The sequence below is a fragment of the Pyrus communis genome, chromosome 7, assembly GCF_041283825.1.
Source record: "Pyrus communis isolate YQ-2024b chromosome 7, ASM4128382v1, whole genome shotgun sequence".
NCBI classification, from domain to species: Eukaryota; Viridiplantae; Streptophyta; class Magnoliopsida; order Rosales; family Rosaceae; genus Pyrus; species Pyrus communis.
The window spans coordinates 17660342-17679412 of NC_142571.1; the positions used below are offsets into that span (position 1 = coordinate 17660342).

Here is a 19071-nt window from a genome sequence, read left to right on the forward strand (position 1 = left end):
AACCCGAACAATCACGAAACCTAGCAATGTAATGTAGGAAGAAAATATAACAAAATGTCACATAATTGGATATGAAGCACAAGGATGGATTAGTTGGAGATAAAACGACGATTGGAATAAATATTTTCATCATAAAATTGAAATTCTGGAAAGCCCTTTCCAATTACAACATCAAAACTTCAACCTAAAACCCTAATTCTTCTTCTTCTTCTCCTTTATTCTCACCCCCGCACCCCCCTCCCCCTTTTCTAGCATAACCCTCCCAAATCCTACAAACAATTTGAACCCCTAATTTGTAGAAACCCTTATTCTTCTTCTTCGTCTTCTTCTTGTTCCAGCCACCCAAAGCTAGTTATCGCAACATATAAACCATTGATACTCAAACAAGGGAAGAAAACGAAAAAGGTTCTTTTTTATGCACTGCAGCACTAGATAGCTCCAATTATATCCCAAAGACTGCGAAAGACATTCAGAGATATGGTGCTTATAAATGTTTTACTACATTTAGCCCCATACCAAACAATTATAGTGTTCAGCTCTACTGTCAATGTAACTTTTTTCGCACAAGCATAAAACGTTTTACCAGCTGCTAAACCAATTCTACACGCATACTTGTTGATGTTTTCGGGGCATCGTTCAAATTAATCTCAAACAATTTATCAAGGAACAAATAGCATAAAAATCCCCAAATTAACAATTCACAAAAATATTGTATTGTCCGTACCATATTAGATAACAACATTTCCTACAACACTGAAGCCCCACTGCATTTAGAACATCAGAGACTATAATTTGTTACCTTTCCAAGCCCCAATTAAATTACACAAATGCAATTAACTTGAATTTTTAATTTGGATGTGGGAACATCTGAATGCATAAATCTTTTGCAAGTAAAAGGAAAATGCCAGAATCTCAGTTCCCATCTTCTTATCGGCAACGTACAGCACTAACTACGCTATTGAAACAAGTTAATCTTGCCTTTCCAATCACCTAATCTTTTAAAAACCCAAATCAACACAAAAAATTCCGAAATTATGTATAAACAAAAAAAAGGCTCAGAGTGTAAAGTTGGCATCAACAAGCCCGAAAAGCAGAGTTCTCAAAACATCAAAACATCACAGGCCAATTTCAAAACGATATGACAAAATCAAAGTGACACCATCAGGCAATTTCCAATAATTCACAGAAACCCTAGATAAAATATTCCCAATTTTCCATTGGGTTTTAGGGAAATGGAGAAATCGATAGAGAGAATGAGAGAGATTGGGATTTACTGGCCGGCGCAGTCCCTGAGAAGCTGCTCGGTCTTCTCGCACTTCCTGACGAACTTTCCAAGCTCCACCTTCTCAGTCTTGCACTGCGTCTTCACCATCTTCCTAGTCAATAGGATGAGGATGAAGGATGAGGAGGAAGGCTACGAAGTGAGAGAGAGAGGGCGAGATGAGCGAGAAGGAAGAGAGAGGCCGAGTAAGAGAGAGGGAAGAGAGATCGGAGGAAGGCTACGGAGTGAGAGAGAGGGAAGAGAGACAGGTTGTGAGGGAAAAGTTTATCCAAATTTAGGAAAATTAAAAAAAAAAGGCCTATTAACTACAATTGCATGGCCAAATTTTTAGAACTAGCGCGACGCAGGTATACATTATGGCGTCATGTAAAGTGGTTTTGCGCAATGACTTCGTTGTGGCGTCGCGCAAAATGCTTTTGCGCTACAATCCCATTGTGGCGTCGTGCAAGCTATATTTTCCTTAGTGTTAGTAAATCTATCATTTTGATGGGAAACGCATTGTACGAAACTAGTTTTAACGATTTAACCGTCAAACTTGTTTGTATATGCTTCAAGATTGCATACATTGAAAATCGCAAAAAACAAACATTCAGATATTAAGTAATGGTACAAACCTTTTCAATGGCTATAAACGAAAAATCACGATTTAACGGTTATTTTAATTCCGATTTTTATGATTTTTTACAACTACACTCCTTGATCCTATATGAATACAATAAACTAATTTGATCATCAATTTAAAATATTTACACAAGTGGATACCACAAAATCTTATGTTACACTTAATGAAAGTATAAATAAACTCCAAGTGTCAGTGAATCTATTATTTTGATGGGATACGCATTGTACGAAACTAGTTTGAACAATCCAACCGTCAAACTTGTTTATATATGCTTCAAGATCGCATACGCCAAAAATCGTAAAAAAAAGAAAGAAAAACATTAAGAGATTATGTAACAGGACAAACCTTTTTGATGGTTATAAACGAAAAATCACCATTTAACAGTAGTTTTAACTCCGATTTTGATGAGTTTTTACAGCTACACTCCTTGATCCTATATGAATACAATGAACTAATTCGATCGTCAATTTAAAATATTGACAATAATGGATATCACAAAATCTTATGTTATAATGAAAGTATAAATAAACTCAAAGGATTAGTGAATCTATTATTTTGATGGGATACGCATTGTACGAAACTAGTTTCAATGATCCAACCGTCAAACTTGTTTGTATATGCTTCGAGATCGCATACGCTAAAAATCACAAAAAACAAACATTCGGATATCAAGTAATGGGACAAACCTTTTCGACGGTGATAAATGAAAAATCATGATTTAACGGTTATTTTAACTACGATTTTTATGATTTTTTTACAGCTACGCTCCTTAACCCTATATGAATACAATGAATTAATTCAATCATCAATTTAAAACATTTACACAAGTGGATACCACAAAAGAAAAGAAAAATGGGCAAAAAAAAAAAAAAAAAAAAAACAAAAACAAAAACAAAAACACTTTGTGCGACGTAGGTACACCTGTATTGCGCAAAAGCGCGACGCAAGTGCACCTACGTCGCACAAAGAGTTTTTTTTTTTTTTTTTTTTTTTTTTTTTTTTTTTTTACTTATGAACTAATTCGATTATCGATTTAAAACATTTACACAAGTGGATACCACAAAATCTTATGTTATACTTAATGAAAGTATAAATAAACTTCAAGTGTTAGTGAATCTATTGCTTTGATGAGATACGGATTGTACAAAACTAGTTTCAACGATCCAACCGTGAAACTTGTTTGTATATGCTTTGAGATCGCATACGCCAAAAATCACAAAAAACAAACATTCAGATATCAAGTAACAGGACAAATCTTTTCGATGGCAATAAATGTAAAATCACAATTTAACGGTTATTTTAACTTTGATTTTTATGATTTTTTTATAGTTACACTCCTTAACCCTATATGAATATAATGAACTAATTCGATCGTCAATTTAAAACATTTACACAAGTGGATACCACAAAAGAAAAGAAAAAGGAGCAAAAAAAAAAAAAAAAAAAAAGAAAAAAAAGGAGACTTTGCATGACGTAGGTCTTCATCGCACAAAGCTGTTTTGCGCAATGCAGGTGCACCTACGTTGTTTTTTGCTTATGAGCTAATTCGATTGTCGATTAAAAACATTTACACAAGTAGATACCACAAAATCTTATGTTATACTTAATGAAAGTATAAATAAACTCCAAGTGTTAGTGAATCTATTGTTTTGATAGGATACGCATTGTACGAAACTAGTTTCAACGATCCAACTGTCAAACTTGTTTGTATATGCTTTGAGATCGTATACGCCAAAAATCGCAAAAAACAAACATTCAGATATCAAGTAACGAGACAAACCTTTTCAACGGCAAAGAACGAAAAATCACAATTTAACAGTTATTTTAACTTCAATTTTTATGATTTTTTATAGCTACACTCCTTGATCCTATATGAATACAATGACCTAATTTGATTGTCAATTTAAAATATTTACACTAGTGGACATTACAAAATCTTATGTTATATTTAACAAAATTATAAATAAACTCAATGTATAAGTGAATCTATTATTTTGATAGGATACGCATTGTACGAAACTAGTTTCAACGATTCAACCGTCAAACTTGTTTGTATATGCTTAGAGATCGCATACGCCAAAAAAAAAAAAAACATTCAGAGATTATGTAACGGGACAAGCCTTTTTTATGGTTATAAACGAAAAGGTAATTTTGAATCCGATTTTGATAATTTTTTATAGCTACACTCCTTGATTCTATATGAATACAATGAACTAATTTGATCGTCAATTTAAAACATTTACACAAGTGGATACCACAAAAGAAAAGCAAAGGGGCAAAAAAAAAAAAAAAAAAAAAACACTTCGCGCGACATAGGTACACTTGTGTTGCGCAAAACAACTTTGCGCAACGCAAGTGCACCTACATTGCGCAAAGTGTTTATTTTTTAATTTATTATTTCATTATGGTGTAAAGGTTGCAGACATCTAAAGGTGTAGTTAAAGGTTACAGACATCTAGACCAGGCAGTTTCTGACACGACACGAAAATAACTGGTTTCAGATCAACATGATAACTAATCGGGTCATTATTGGGTAACACGTGGGTAACCCGTTTCGACCCGTTAAGAAAAAAATTATTTTGATAATTTTAAAGTTTAATTACTAAAAGATTTATTATAAAATACAATAGCCATATTAATATATAAAATATATTCTATATTAAGTATGTAGTTTTGTATTATTATTCTATATAAGTTAAAAAATCGTATAGGCAAGAACTAAGAAGACATACATACAAGTCTGAAAAATATGAAAGAATATATAAACACTCGTGATTCATCATTATTCCTCCACGAGTAGATAATGGTTACACTTACATTACTGTTTAGATTTTTAAAATCCTCCAAACCCTCATGAATAATGTTTTTTATTTGAGGATAAAATTAATAATAATTATTGTAGAAGTGTAAAAAAATGTCACATCCCTACCCGGGCTTTACCACATCCCAGGCTCGACTCCGCCATAACACGATATTGTCTACTTTAGGCCTCGGCCACGCCTTCACGGTTTTGTTTTTGGGAACTCACACGAGCAGAACTTCCTAGTGGGTCACCTGATGCGAGAATTATACGCACACAAATTAAACCCTCTTTTTGACAATTGTAGTAAGTATGTAAGTAGGGATCGTTCTAGGCCGGGGATTAGGAGGGATTGCAAAATCACTTGGATTTGACTCAAAAACGTAAAAACATAATATAAGACACCACACTAAACCATATTTTAAAAACACAAACTAAATTGATTTCTAATTAAATTGAACAATAAAGTAAAGGGGGAATTGTGTTTGGACGATATTAAATTAAATGGACAAATTGTAATTAAAGGCAAAACGTAAATATGAATGTGATGAAAATATGGATGATGGAATAGCCAAGGGGTTCTTCTCCACACATGTTACACTTGCATACAAGATTGATTCTCAGTTGGTCTTTTGATAAATTATGAAACTCAACGCCCCGGGTTAATTAGGTCCGCTTAAATTAACCGTCAAGTTTTCCTTAAGTTAATGAATTGGATGGGTTTGCGCAACGCAATTCACAACATTCTCCAAAAGTCCTTTACGTGAACAGCACAATAAAGAAACAATCAAAGATCATTAAGCATTATGAAAACTATAAGTGTTGATGAGGCATTCGTTACTATGATGAGCATGAAACTCGTGCCAAGAATTCATTTAACGCGATTGTTTATAAGCAACCTCCACTACTTGTGAATATAAGTTCATAACGATTAGGTGAAACTCACTTATATTCTAGCGTCATATTCATGCATGAAAATTAAGCGCGCATTCTCAATAAACATACCTAAATAAGTTATCAATCAAACGGTTAAACAAATTGAATCCACAACTTATGAAATTCCAACGAAAGTTAATCAATTCATATTGCAAATATAAACATAGTTTCGAATCACCCCCTAGCTAAATGGGGTTTAGTTCGTCATAACTTTGAAATCAAAGAAACACCTAAACATTCCAACAACTCAAACTTGAATTGTATGAACGTTTAGGCACTCTTCTCTTCCATTCCTCATACGTACAAAACAAAGAGAATTGAATTTAAACATTGAAATCAAAGAAACACCTAAACATTCCAACAACTCAAACTTGACTTGTATGAACGTTTAGGCACTCTTTTCTTCCTCGTTGTTGTAGCACAAGGTCTAAGGTGAGCTTTGGGGATTATGTGAAGTGTTTTGGAGGGATGGGAAGTGGTTGGATAGTGGCTGCAATGGAGGAGAAAAACTGCACAGAAATGGAAGGATATGCACGGCAAAGGGGAAGTGTTTGTGTTGTGAATTGTGTTGTGAATGGAATGAATTGTATGAATGCATTGCATGGTTTTATAGGGAGAGAATGGATGGGAGAACATGTGAATGACAGCTAGGAATGATTAAAGAAGGGAATGCATGTGTAATGACAACTAGATTGGTTGGTGGAAATCTGAAAATGCAAATGGGAATGCTGGAAATGCAAGGGATGCCACAGCAAGGTGGGGTTTGGTGTGCATGTGGCTGATTTGTTTGTTGGGAAAGCATGTGGATACAAGCTAGGGTGAATGATTAGGAATGCATGTGGATTAAAGAGGGAATATGGAAGTGAATGTGCAGAAAATGATAGGATGAATGCATGTGGCTGCAAGGTTGTGTAATGATGGAGAAAAATGGGATGGATTTTGCACGGCAAGGGTGTGTGTGTGATGTGTGAATGTGGTTGATTTGTGGTGCAATGATGAAAGGCAAAGTGCATGTGCAATGTTGGAGGATGAATGTGTGATGGTGTGATTGAATGATTTAAAGGGGCATGTGGGTGAATTAAAGGATGGAATGCATGTGAATTAGGTGGAAAGAGGTGGGTGTGCATGTGAGATGAAATGCATGTGTTTAAATGGTTGAAATGTGTTGATATTTATGGGTATGATAATTGATAAGTGTATGGTTATGATAAGTGATAAGTGAATGATTATGATAAGTGATAAGTGAATGATATGATAAGTGATAAGTGAATGATATGTTAAGTGATAAGTGAATGATATGATAAGTGATAAATGAATGATATGTTAAGTGATAAATGAATGATATGTGGTGATGATAAGTGTATAATTGTATGATAGGTGGTGATGATAATTTGGTCTTCAAGGCTTCAAGGTTTTGGTGTGATGTAAATTCCCTTCTTTCTTTCTCTTCTTCCTTTCTTTCTTTCTTTCTTCCTTTCTTTTTTTTTTTTTTCCAAAATGAATGCCTTGGCCTCCTATTTATAGAATTCCAAAACTTGATTTTTGGATTTAAATAATTAGATGAAATAAATCATTTCTGCCAGGTAATGACACGTGTCCTATTTGATGACTTTTCCAATTTATTTCGATTTTTTCGTTGAGTCACACGCTACATGTAAAATTTATGTGACACGTGAGCGTTGAAATTTTAATTATTGGTCAACATTCATTTCACCGAAATTTCGATGTCCACAAATGCCCACACTTCAAGGTGCGTCGTAGACATGTGCTTGTCACGTGTAGAAGATGCGTTTTGAAGTCCCTTAATGTAGATGTCAACCCAAGGGCCGTCGAGGCTTGATCTTGAGTTCGACTGGAAATTTCTTCAAGGGCCATCGAGGCTTGATCTTGAGTTCGACTGGAAGATTTTCTGGTTTCCTCCAATCGTTGATTTTCCACAAGCTTAATCTTGAACTGGGCTGGAGATTTCTTCAAGGGCCATCGAGGTTTGATCTTGAGTTCGACTGGAAGATTTTCTGGTTTCCTCCAATCATTGATTTTCCTTTGTGCTACTCTTGAACTGGGCAGCAGGATTCTTTTGGTCTTCCCCGAAGGTCTGAGCTTACTCCTTTTATCTGTTTCTTTGTTCAATCTCTCCAATTCGTATTGAAGAGGGTTAGAGGATAGCTCAGCATATGCAGTTGTTGCTTGTCTCCACATGCCTCAATGTATCATTTTCACTTGCCTTACTTGCTCCCCTTTGCAGAAGTGGTCCCTTCTCGGGAAGTGTATCAACCGTTGAAGATGACTACTCGAGAGCAACGCTAGGTAAGCAACCAGGGAATAGATTCCAGGCAGTCGGTTCTAGATCGGAAGACTGACTCCAAGTGCCGGCTGATTGCTTCTTTCATTTTGCCATGTGAGTAAGAACAAGGACAAAGGAAAAGACAGGGAAAAAGCATGATATGAGGTACCTTTGCTTTCAAAGAAGCAGCGAATGAATCAGGACATATATTTGTTGTGCTTGTCTCCACATGCTTCGATGTATCATTTTCACTTGCCTTACTTGCTCCCTTTGCAGAAGTGGTATTTCCTTATGCAGGTTTGGCATCTTCTCTTGTAGTATTTGTCCTCTGATGCAGGAGTTGAATGCAAACCTTGCATTTGAATGGACCATCACTTCTTGGTGGCAGCGCAAGTTTGAGTGGAGGTTCCGACATATTGCTTTCTCTGTCCTTGTCCTGGCAGGTGAGAACAAGGGCAAAGGAAAAGATAGGGAAAAAGCATGATATGAGATACCTTTGCTTTCGCCCTTGATGATATGAGATACCTTTGCTTTTGAAGAAGCGGTGAATGAATCAGCACATGCTTCAATCTATCGTTTCCTCCTGGGTCATCTGTACTCCAGGCATCTGGTATCATATTTGGGGAAGAAGAAAAAATTGAGTATTTCGAAAGGCTTTGCTGGGAGTGCACCCTCAGAGGTGAGGAAGAGTTGGGCATTTTCTTCAGGTCTGCCTTGCCATAAGAGATGAAGGTCGACACATATAGGGATTTCTTAATAGCAAGTGGTGGTACTGTTCTTTTACCCTTGTCGACAAACGTCTCTTCGATATCTGAACGACGCCTCTTTGATTTCTGAACGACGCCTCTTCGATTTCTGAACGAGCGCCACTTTTGACAAAGTTGCACGCGCTTTCTGAAAAGCAGAGAAAGCGTCGCCGAACTTTGCGCTTGTCGGCTGAAGACGTGTAGTTGCGATGATGGCCTCCACGTGTTTTCGACTTTGTCAGATATCTTTTGACAAAGTTGAACGCGTTTTCTGAAAAGCCGCGAACGCGTCACCGAACTTCACGCAGGAAAATCCGGATTTTTTGAATCGGTGGTCGTGTCGCTTGGCTTTTTACAGAGGTATCGATCACTCCAACATACACACTCTGAAAATTGCCCATTCTTGAAAATCGTTTCCGGCCTTTTGAGAATTAACTTCATCCACCCCTTCTCTCTGAACACCTTTTGAAAAAATGACTAACTCATCGAACCTTTGCTTAGATTTGAGTCTCAGCAGCGATCCGGTTGCACCCCTTCAAGGTAATGTATGGCGCCCTTCTTTTTTATCTTCTAACGGTCCTCTTTCAGGTGAAGACTCCATGATGACGGATGCAACAACAACTACGATAGTAGCTAGAAACCTCCTTACTCCTAAGGATAGTAAGCTGCTTTCAGGACGGTCCGATGAGTTGGCCGTTCAAGAGTCCCTCGCTCTCAGCGTTCAGTGTGCAGGCTCTGTGTCCAACATGGGCCAACGCCTACTTGCTCGCTCCCGTCAGGTTGAATCGTTGATGGCAGAGGTGGAAAGTCTCAAGTAAGAGATCAAGCAGCTGAAGTATGAGAATATAAGTTTGCACGTGCTTGCAAACAACTATTCGACGGGCATGAAGAGGAAGCTTGATGAGCTGCAAGAGTCTGAAGGTCGGATTCAAAATGACTGTCAAAGGTTTTCGTCTTTCCTCCAGAGGCACATTTTTCCTGGGTCTTCCAGCGTTTGGCCAAGTATTGAGGCCTCGAATGCTCTATCTTCGATACCTCCCGCTCTGATGCCTTCCGCTCCGAGAGTTTTGCCAAATAATGGGGCTTCACGTGAACATCCTTTGTGAAAGCTCCAATCTTGTATTTTTTTTTTTTTTTTTCATGCTTGTAATTTCTTGAAGATTAATGGACATGCTTTATTTTATTCAGTGTATTGTGATAAATACAGATAAAACATATACATCACCGTCCATCATCATTCCTTTTTATTTTATTTTATTTTATTTTTTTATTCTTTTCTTTGCTTTCGGTGGCGTTGATCCACCATTCATTTATATATATATATATATATATATATTTCAGATGGTGCCAGAAGCACCACCATTGTTTTTTTCTTTCTTTTTATTATATATATATATATATATATATATATATATATATTTTTTTTTTTTTTCTTTTTGCACATGGTGCCAGAAGCACCATCATTTTTTTTCTTTTTTTCTTTCTTTTTATTATATATATTTCAGATGGTGCCAGAAGCACCATCATTGTTTTTATTATATTTTTTTTTCTTTGCTTTCGGTGGTGGTGCTGATCCACCAAGATAGATCTTTTTTTTTTTTTAATAATATATATTTTTTATATATATATTCCCCACATGGTGCAGGGAGGAAATGCAGAGGAGCTTGGAGTAGTAGGAGGTAAGAGACGGAGAAAGTCTTTGGGTGTGAGTTGCCAAACTTTGGTTTTGTCAATCACATTCAAAGGCAGCAGCAGAGGCAAGCAGTAACAGCCAGAGCTTGAGGCAGAGTGTAAGGCGTCGAGTTTGAAGACCGGCTAGTCGTTTGACAGCGGTCAATGAAGCTCTTCGTTGATTTTGATCATGGTGGCCAGGGTGACGAGCTCGAGGTAGTTAGTGGATGCTGTTGCTGCGTTTTGGTGAGATCTCCGTTGTTTTTTTTTTTTTTTTTTTTTTTTGTAGTGCTGCAAATGCCTCCATCGGTGGAGATGAAGAAGGAACACTCCGCGGGAGGAGTTGACAGCGGCAAAGACGGCAAGGATGGTTGCTGCTGCAATCGGTGGAGGCGTTGACGGGCAGCGAACAAGCTACTGTTGGAGTTTGAGCTCCATTGGCTCCTCCACCACTGAAGCCTCTCTGCGTTCTCTGCTCTTTCACCCCAATAGCAACTATCACCGTAGTATGCGTCTATTTCCCACCTTTCAAGCTCATCCGTTGCGGTAGAGATAGCAAGGATAAAATTGAAAAGAATTTCTCAAGACACCCAACTCCCCGGGTCTCGCAAGTGATGATGATGATGAATCGGACGATGCCGCAACAGCAGAGCCGACGGAGGTGAAGAAAAATATGGGTAGAGGGACGGCTTTCGGGAGCTGAAGGTGAGGATCAAGCTGTTGTTTTTAGGTCCGTAAGCACCTAAAATCTGGAGGAGTTTCTCAATGATATTTGGTGACAGAAGGGCCACGTCATCGAACCACCACGCTCTGCTGGACGAGCTCGGCCTGATGGATTCCGGGGTGGAAGAGAGTCTGAACCCAGATGCAGTTTCCGGTGAAGACAAAGACGAAGGCGACGTGTCAATGAGGTTGCTCACGTCAGAATTCTGAGCGATTTTTGCAAGCAGTGCAGTAATGAGTTTGTCTAAAAGACCGGACGAATCTGCGTGGTCGAAGAACGAGAGGCAGCTCTTGAGGCAGACTAATACGTCTTTGAACGACCACTCGAAAAGTCCCTCAAGAAAATGACTTGTTTTCTGCAACAAATTGCGGGGCGAAAGCTTTTCGGTCATGCCAAGGAAGATTGCAGAGCAGTGGAGTAGGCACACGCTTGAAACCTTGAGTTTGATTCTGCCGTTGTCGTAACAGAATCGAGAAACTAACTCGAACCCATCAAGGCCTCCCGGAAAGTCATCGATTTCGATCCTAGAATTCTTGATCTGGGAAATCGACGGTGGTGATGGACGACTCCCCCTAGCTAAAAACGGGTCGTCGACGAGCTGCACTTGCTGCTGATTAGGCTGCATCCCAGCGACGGCACCGCCCATTAAAGGATCGAAATTAGGAGGCGGAGGGAGAAGGCTCAGAGAGCCTACAATCGGTGGAGGTTTTTGGGGCTAAAACCACAGGGGAATCTCCAGGCTTCATGCCCAGAAAATCATGGAAGATGGTGTGCTTCCCCTGCTGCTGCTCCTCTAGCTTCTGCTTCTGCGGCTGCTGCTTTTGCTGTTGGCTGCTGAGAGTTGTGGCATTGCTGTTGCTTCCGCTCTTCAGCGATTTTGAATCCACATTCGAATGCTCTTCCATTTGGCCGTCGACCTCCGTCGTCGACATTGTTAAACGCTCCGTTTCAATCCGAGATAGACAAACGTTTCAGATCCCAACCGAAACAAACAGCGGAGCCAGTTCAGCGAAACCGGCAGTGCTTATATCCGAAGCGATTACTAAACGGTACCGTCCTGGTGGTCGGAGAACTGGAGATCTCTCGGCGCAGGGCGGAGAGTGGAAATGGAGATCGCTGTTGTGAACGAGGTAGGGACGACTACCGGTAGTACTTGCAGGTCTTCATGTGTGCCTTCCAATCGGACTGCACTGCGTATTTCTTGGAGCACCGCTCGCACTGCCACTTCTTCTCGCCGTGCTTTCGACAAAAGTGCTTCTTAATCCCCGTCAGGTCGCCTATCGCCTGGGTCGGGTTGTTGTGCACGCAGGAGGTCTCGGGGCAGACGTAGACGAAGGCTTGGATCGTGTGGTACATAGCCGCGAAGGATGAGAATGGAGGTTGGGGTCCAGAGCTGGGGTTTTGCAGAACCGCGCGGAGGTTGCTGCCGGCTGCGCGCCACCGATTGGCCATTTATTCGGGTGGTTAAGTTTGATCTCTGGATTTTTCCGCCGTCCACCACTTGCCTGATCAGATCATCTGCACCGTCCGATTGCGCACGCGAGACGATCAGGAGAGAGTAGTGGTCGCGGAGCAGCGAATTCAGGGCGGCGACTGCGTCTTCGAATTTCTGCTTCCTCGAAGGTGGTCTGAATCAGACAGTCCCTGATCAATTGGGTAGAAGGCACATCGAAGGTTCTGTGGAGAATGAATTCGGTGGTGAGGGTTCTTGCGATGGCTTTGAGGGCCGGGCCTGAGCCTGGATTTGGGCTGCTCCTTTTTGTGGACTTCAACTTCTGTTTTTTTTTTTTTTTTTTTTTTTTTGAGTTGGCATGGGTTTTAAGTGTGGGCAAACCCACTTTAACATGTATATATATATATATATATATATATTTTTTTTTTTTTTTTTTTTTTGAATAGAGAATATATATATATATATATATATTTCCTAATACATAGTAACATATGTATTTTTTTTTCTTTTCTTTTCTTTTGTAATAAAATTGACTTTCTTTAATGAAACATTTATTTATTTATTTTGATGTGACTGTACTTGAAGTTTTGAAGTTTCAAGTTGCCTACGTACTCTTCCAAAGAAGAGATCAAGTCATAACGTAGTTCAAATGAGTGATGGTTTTGATGATGATTTTGCCGTACACAGTTTATGCTCTTGCGGGCCAGGAGCGTGGTGCGTTTGCTTTAGGGGTAGTAGCGCTTCAAAAATCTGCCGTTGATGGGGCCGATCTTCAACCCGTCTTCTGCCATGATTAAGTAGGCGCCATTGGTGTAGATCTCTTGTATTACGTAGGGTCCATCCCACTTTGATGTGAACTTGCTTTTTGTCTTATGAGTTGTAATGATAGGCCTACGCAATGCCAGCACGAGATCTCCGGCTTGGAAAGACCTTGAGCGGACTTTCTTGTTGAATGCCTTGGCTAACCGTCCTTGGTAGCATTCCAAGTGTTGTTGAGCTTCGAGCCTTCTCTCATCCAGCGCTTCCAACTCCTGAAGGCGCAACTTTGCATTTTCTTCATCAGTCAAGCCTTCTTGTATAGCCATCCTTAATGAGGGGATTTGACTTTCAAGCGGTAGAACAGCTTCTACGCCATATACGAGAGAATAAGGTGTAGCTTGGGTAGGAGTCCTATGTGTAGTCCTATATGCCCAAAGTGCTTCACTTATTCTTTCATGCTAGTCTCTCTTTGTTCGGCCGATTACCTTTTTCAGGAGGTTGCACAACGTCTTGTTGAATGCTTCCGCAAGGCCGTTGGCCGGAGCATGATACATGGAAGACTTGTGCTGCTTGAACTTGTATTTGTCGCAAAGCTCATCCACGAGTCGGTTGGAGAACTGCTTTTCGTTGTCAGTGATAATGTAGCGAGGCACCCATATCGATGGATGATATGCTCCTTGATGAAACGAACAACAGTTTCCTTTTTTACTTCCCTTAAAGGTATGGCTTCAGCCCACTTGGAGAAGTAATCTGTTGCAGCTAGGATGTAAGCTTCCCCTGCAGATGACTTTGGCGTAATTGGTCCTACAACGTCCAATCCCCATGCGTCGAACGGCCATGAAGCAACTGTAGGGTGTAATGGTTCAGGCGGTTGATGTATGAAGTTGGCGTGGAATTGGCAGGCTTGACACCTTTTGGCGTGTTCCAGGCAGTCCTTCACCATGCTCGGCCAGTAGTAACCCATTCTTTTAAGCTGGAAATGTAGCTTTGGTCCAGATTGATGTGCCCCACACACACCTGAATGTGCTTCTTCCATGGCTTGATTAACTTCTTCCTCACCTAGGCATCTCAGGAGCAGTCCTTCAAAAGAGCGTCGGTAGAGTGTTCCTTTGTTGTAAAGGAAGCGAGGTGCTCGTCGACGTATTTCGGAACGGTGTCTAAGATCATCTGGAAGCTTTCTGTGCTCTAAGTAGTCGATCAGCGGCTGTCTCCACTCTTCAGCATCGACTGGAAGTACTGAGATGACATTTGTATCATCTAGTGACATTTCATTAACGAGCGGAATCACCCATCTTTGGCAAACTGGCACGTCTGCAACTTCATCTTTTCCTAGTGTCATACTCGAGGCTAGATTGGCGAGAGCGTCCGCCATTTGATTTTCCTTTCTTGGCACATGTTCTAGTGTCACAGCTTCGAACTTTTGTAGCAGTTGGGTTGCTAGCCGGAAGTATGGGACGAGATCATCCTTCCTCACCTCATACTCAGTTAAGAGTTGATTGATTATGAGCTTGGAATCGTCATATACCTCAAGAGCTGTGATTTCCATGTTGATCGCCATTTGGAGCCCGATGATCAATGCTTGGTACTCAGCAACATTGTTGGAGCATAGCTCATTCAGTTGGAAGGAGTAAGGTAGTATGTGCCTTTGTGGTGACATGAATACTACTCCTGCCCCCGCTCCGTCTGCTCGTGCGGATCCGTCGAAGAACATCGTCCATGTCGGGAAGATGTCGATGTAGAACACCTCCTCGTCAGGCAAGTTGTCTGAGATTTTCCAATCAGCCGGGATTGGAAGATCGGCAAGGAAGTCTGCTAGCGCTTGTCCCTTGACAGCTTTAGCTGGGACGTAGATGATCTCATATTGATTAAGAAGCAAAGCCCATTTAGCGAGTCGCCCTGTCAAGACTGGCTTAGTCATAACGTATTTGACAGGGTCGGCTTTAGCAACCAAGTGGATGGTGTAAGCATGCATGTAATGTCTGAGTTTCTGAATGGCAAACACCAAAGCGAGGCACATCTTTTCTATTGGGGAATAGTTCAACTCAGCGCCGGTGAGAGTTCGACTGAGGTAGTAAAGTGCTCCTTCTTTTTGGGATTCATTCTCTTGCGCCAAGAGTGCTCCGATTGAACTTTCCTGAGCAGCAATATACAATATGAGTGGTTTCCCGGGCACAGGTGCCCCCAGGACAGGTGGACTTGACAAATATTTCTTTATGCTTTCAACAGCATTATGACATGCTTTGTCCCATACGAATGGAACATCTTTCTTCATAAGGCGACTAAACGGTTGACAACGCCCTGCGAGGTTGGAGATGAAGCGTCTGATGAAGGCTTGCCGTCCTTGTAGACTTTTCAGCTCGTGCAGGTTTCTTGGCTCGGGCATGCTTTGAATGGCCTTGATCTTTGATTGGTCTACTTCAATACCACGGTGCTTGACAATGAAGCCGAGGAATTTTCCAGAGGTGACGCCAAACGCACACTTTAACGGGTTCATCTTGAGGTTGTATTTTCGCAGCCTTTCGAACACTATTCGCAGATCCTTCAAGTGTTCTGATCTTTTCTTCGTCTTAACCACCACATCATCTACGTAACATTCTACGTTTTTGTGTAGCATGTCATTGAAGATTTTCTGCATTGCACGTTGATACGTAGCTCCAGCGTTCTTTAGACCAAAAGGCATTACCTTGTAGCAGTAAATACCTTTTGGAGTACGAAAGGCTGTTAGTTCCTCGTCTTCGAGGGCCATGCGAATTTGATTGTACCCAGAAGAGCCATCCATGAATGATAATGCCTCATGGCCAGTGGTTGCATCCACCATGATTTCAATGATTGGCAAGGGGAAGTCATCCTTTGGGCAAGCATCGTTGAGGTCCCGGAAGTCTACGCAAACACGTATTTGTCCTGATTTTTTAAGGACAATGACGATGTTGGAGATCCACTTGGGGTATTGCACTTCTCGAATAAAGCCTGCTTCGATTAGCTTGTCGATCTCGACCTCGATTTGTGGGATAAGCTCAGATCGATAGCGTCTTTGAGTTTGCTTTATCGGCCGTGTTCCAGGCCTGACCGCAAGATGATGAACAGCGATGATAGGGTCCAGGCCGGGCATTTCTTTGTAGGTCCAGGCAAAGACGTCTTTGTACTCTAACAACAGCTGATAATACTCCTCTATCTCGTCTGTACTTAATAATGCACTTACGAAGATAGGCTTTGGTTCCTTGCTTGTACCTAAGTTGAGTTCCTTGAGATCATCGATTGTGGCTTGCCCCCCATCTTCGAGCTGTGGTGGTGCAGCAGTGACATCTTCCTCGGGGATTTCGTCTTCTTTACCTTCTTGAACCGTGACGTGGAAAACATCTTGGATCTCCTCTTCGGTGCTGTCTTCTCGAGCTTGTCGGCATAAGGATTGTCTGGTGTTCTGGGAGAGGCGTTCCTCGCAATCTTCATAGGAAGGAGCCTTGACCGGGTAATTGAAGAAGTCTTCTGGGAAGAGGTCGCACATTGTGATGGGGATGGACGATCTTTGTGTCGAAATTTCATTATCTCCAACACTTTCACATTGTTCTGGAGGTTGACAGGAGCTGTTTTGCCCTCTTTTCGACTGATAAACTTGTGGACAAGATGGTTGCTGCTTGTCCAATTTCTTCGAAGCGATCTTCGGAATGCATTCCTCACAATTTTCATAACAAGGAGCCTTGATCGAGGAATTGAAGACGTCTTCGAGGAAGAAAAGATCCCGCATGAACGATCTTTGTGTTGTAATTTCATCATCCTCAACATTTTCATGTAGCTTTGAAGGTTGACGGTAGCTGCTTTGCCCCCTTTCCGATTAGTGAACTTGTGGACAAGACATATGTTTCTCGTGCAGTTTCTTCGGAGTGAGATGAATCCATCCTTCATCTTCACTTGACTTTACTGACATGGTTTTGGAGCATGCCCCCAGCGGTTGAGGTGAAGACTTTGAGTCGAAAGAGCCAGAAGTGACATCTTTCTTAGGGATTTCATCTTCAGTGTCGTTCTCTTGGGTTTGTTGGCATGAAGATTTGCCAGTGTGACGATGATGCGCCTCCTTACCTTTAGTGGTCCTTTTGTGTCAACCTCTAGGATTGCTTGGCGCTTCATCCTTGAAGGAATCAAGCTTCGAACGTCGTCCTTTTCTCCTAACCCATTGAGCTTTTCTTCCTTTGGTGTTGTCTTCCTCTTTCCAAAAGGCTTCCCATTATCTTCAAACCTTTCTGAAGCTGATCGTCGCAGAGGAGAGATAACTGTGTTGCTTTGTTTCTTAGGCTTTAACAACCTTTCAAAAACAGAGCTTTGGGATGTCGGCGCGTTAAGCCTCTTGAAGACAGAGGTTCGGTCTTGACCACCAATGCGATTAAGTACTGAAGTTCTGGAGCTTGACTGGCTCATCCTATCGAAGACCGACGTCCGAGGGGAGGGTTTAGGCTCTTCTTGGTCTTGTTCAATGCTCATGCTGACATATTGAGTGCTAGTGTTTTTCGCTTGGCTTGAAATCATCACAGGTGCATTTGGTGTGAAACCAAGTCCGGCTTTGTTGTTGTCAACTCCGTAACCATGCTCCTCCAACTTCTTTTGAGTTTTGGTGAGGTTACGTTCTTCGTCATTGATAGTGTTTGAAACCTTCTTTCCAGCCACCGCAGAAGAAGCGAAGTCGTACCCGGCCTTTGACATGAGTTTGTAGGCGTTAGGGTCGAAACCTTCCTCGGTCCTCTTGGTTGGAAGAAAGCTTGATTCCACCTTCTTTGGTAGAGCTTTTATGAAGCCTTGTGGTAGTTTTGCGGCCTTAGCACCCCCTAGCTGTGTCAGAGGCAAAACTGCATTCGTCTTGAGCAACTTCACGTTATCCGTGTGCCACTGTGTGTCGGCTTTTCTAGTTTCGAATGGAGATTGACCATTCTTTCTTCTTGACATCGGGATATACCGGAATATGGGTGCGTTCGGTCCTTCTGACGGCATCCTACTCCCTTTGGTTGTTGCAGGTTTAGCAAACTCGTCATCATCTTTGCTTGAAGATGGCCCGCCCTGCTCTTTTTGCTTTTTAGGCATGGCTTGCCACTCCTGCTTTTTAGGTGCTGCTCTGCCCATGGATTTGATCTCTTCCGGAAGGGCTTCGGGTACCGTCTCTTCATCCATGTAGAACTTGGCATCTGCAAAGTGTGATTCGGCTTCGGTGAATGGCTTGGTATCACCTTGGATCACCTTCACTCCTTCTCGGTAAAATTTTAGGCATTGGTGAAGCGTGGACGGCACTACCCCATTTGCGTGGATCCAAGGTCTTCCTAAGAGCAAGCTGTAGGAAGTTCTTGCATCAATCACGTGGAATATCGTGCTTGATTTGAGCTCACCCATGGTCATCTCTACTCGGATCATGCCCATCGCCCTTTGTCCTCCTTGGTTAAAACCCTGGATCAGCAGACGGCTCAGGGATAGTTCATTCACCTTGATGCCGATTATGGTCATTGTTGATTTTGGCATGATGTTTATGGCCGACCCACCATCCACAAGCATGCGATTAACTTTGTATTCCCTTATGTACCCGGAGACGAAGAGAGGACGGTTGTGAGGCTTTGATCCCAACAGTAGGTCTTCGTCAGTGAAGTTAATTACGTCATGGGTGGCACAACATGTGGCACATTCATGTGGCTGAAGCTTCGAGCCTTCGTCGTTACTTTCTTGCACTTCGTGGTCGTCGGGACCTGCCAAGACTGCTGCTAGTGCTCTTCGCATCTTCTTTGGCAATGGTAACGCTTCCTCGATGCTAAAGTGTGTTGGC

At 41.4% G+C, this 19071-nt stretch overlaps 1 pseudogene; it reads right to left on the reverse strand.

Moving 5' to 3' along the window:
* Positions 1-10922: 10922 nt before the first annotated feature.
* On the reverse strand, positions 10923-11711 carry LOC148695802 (BTB/POZ domain-containing protein At3g19850 pseudogene; annotated as a pseudogene).
* Positions 11712-19071: the final 7360 nt, after the last annotated feature.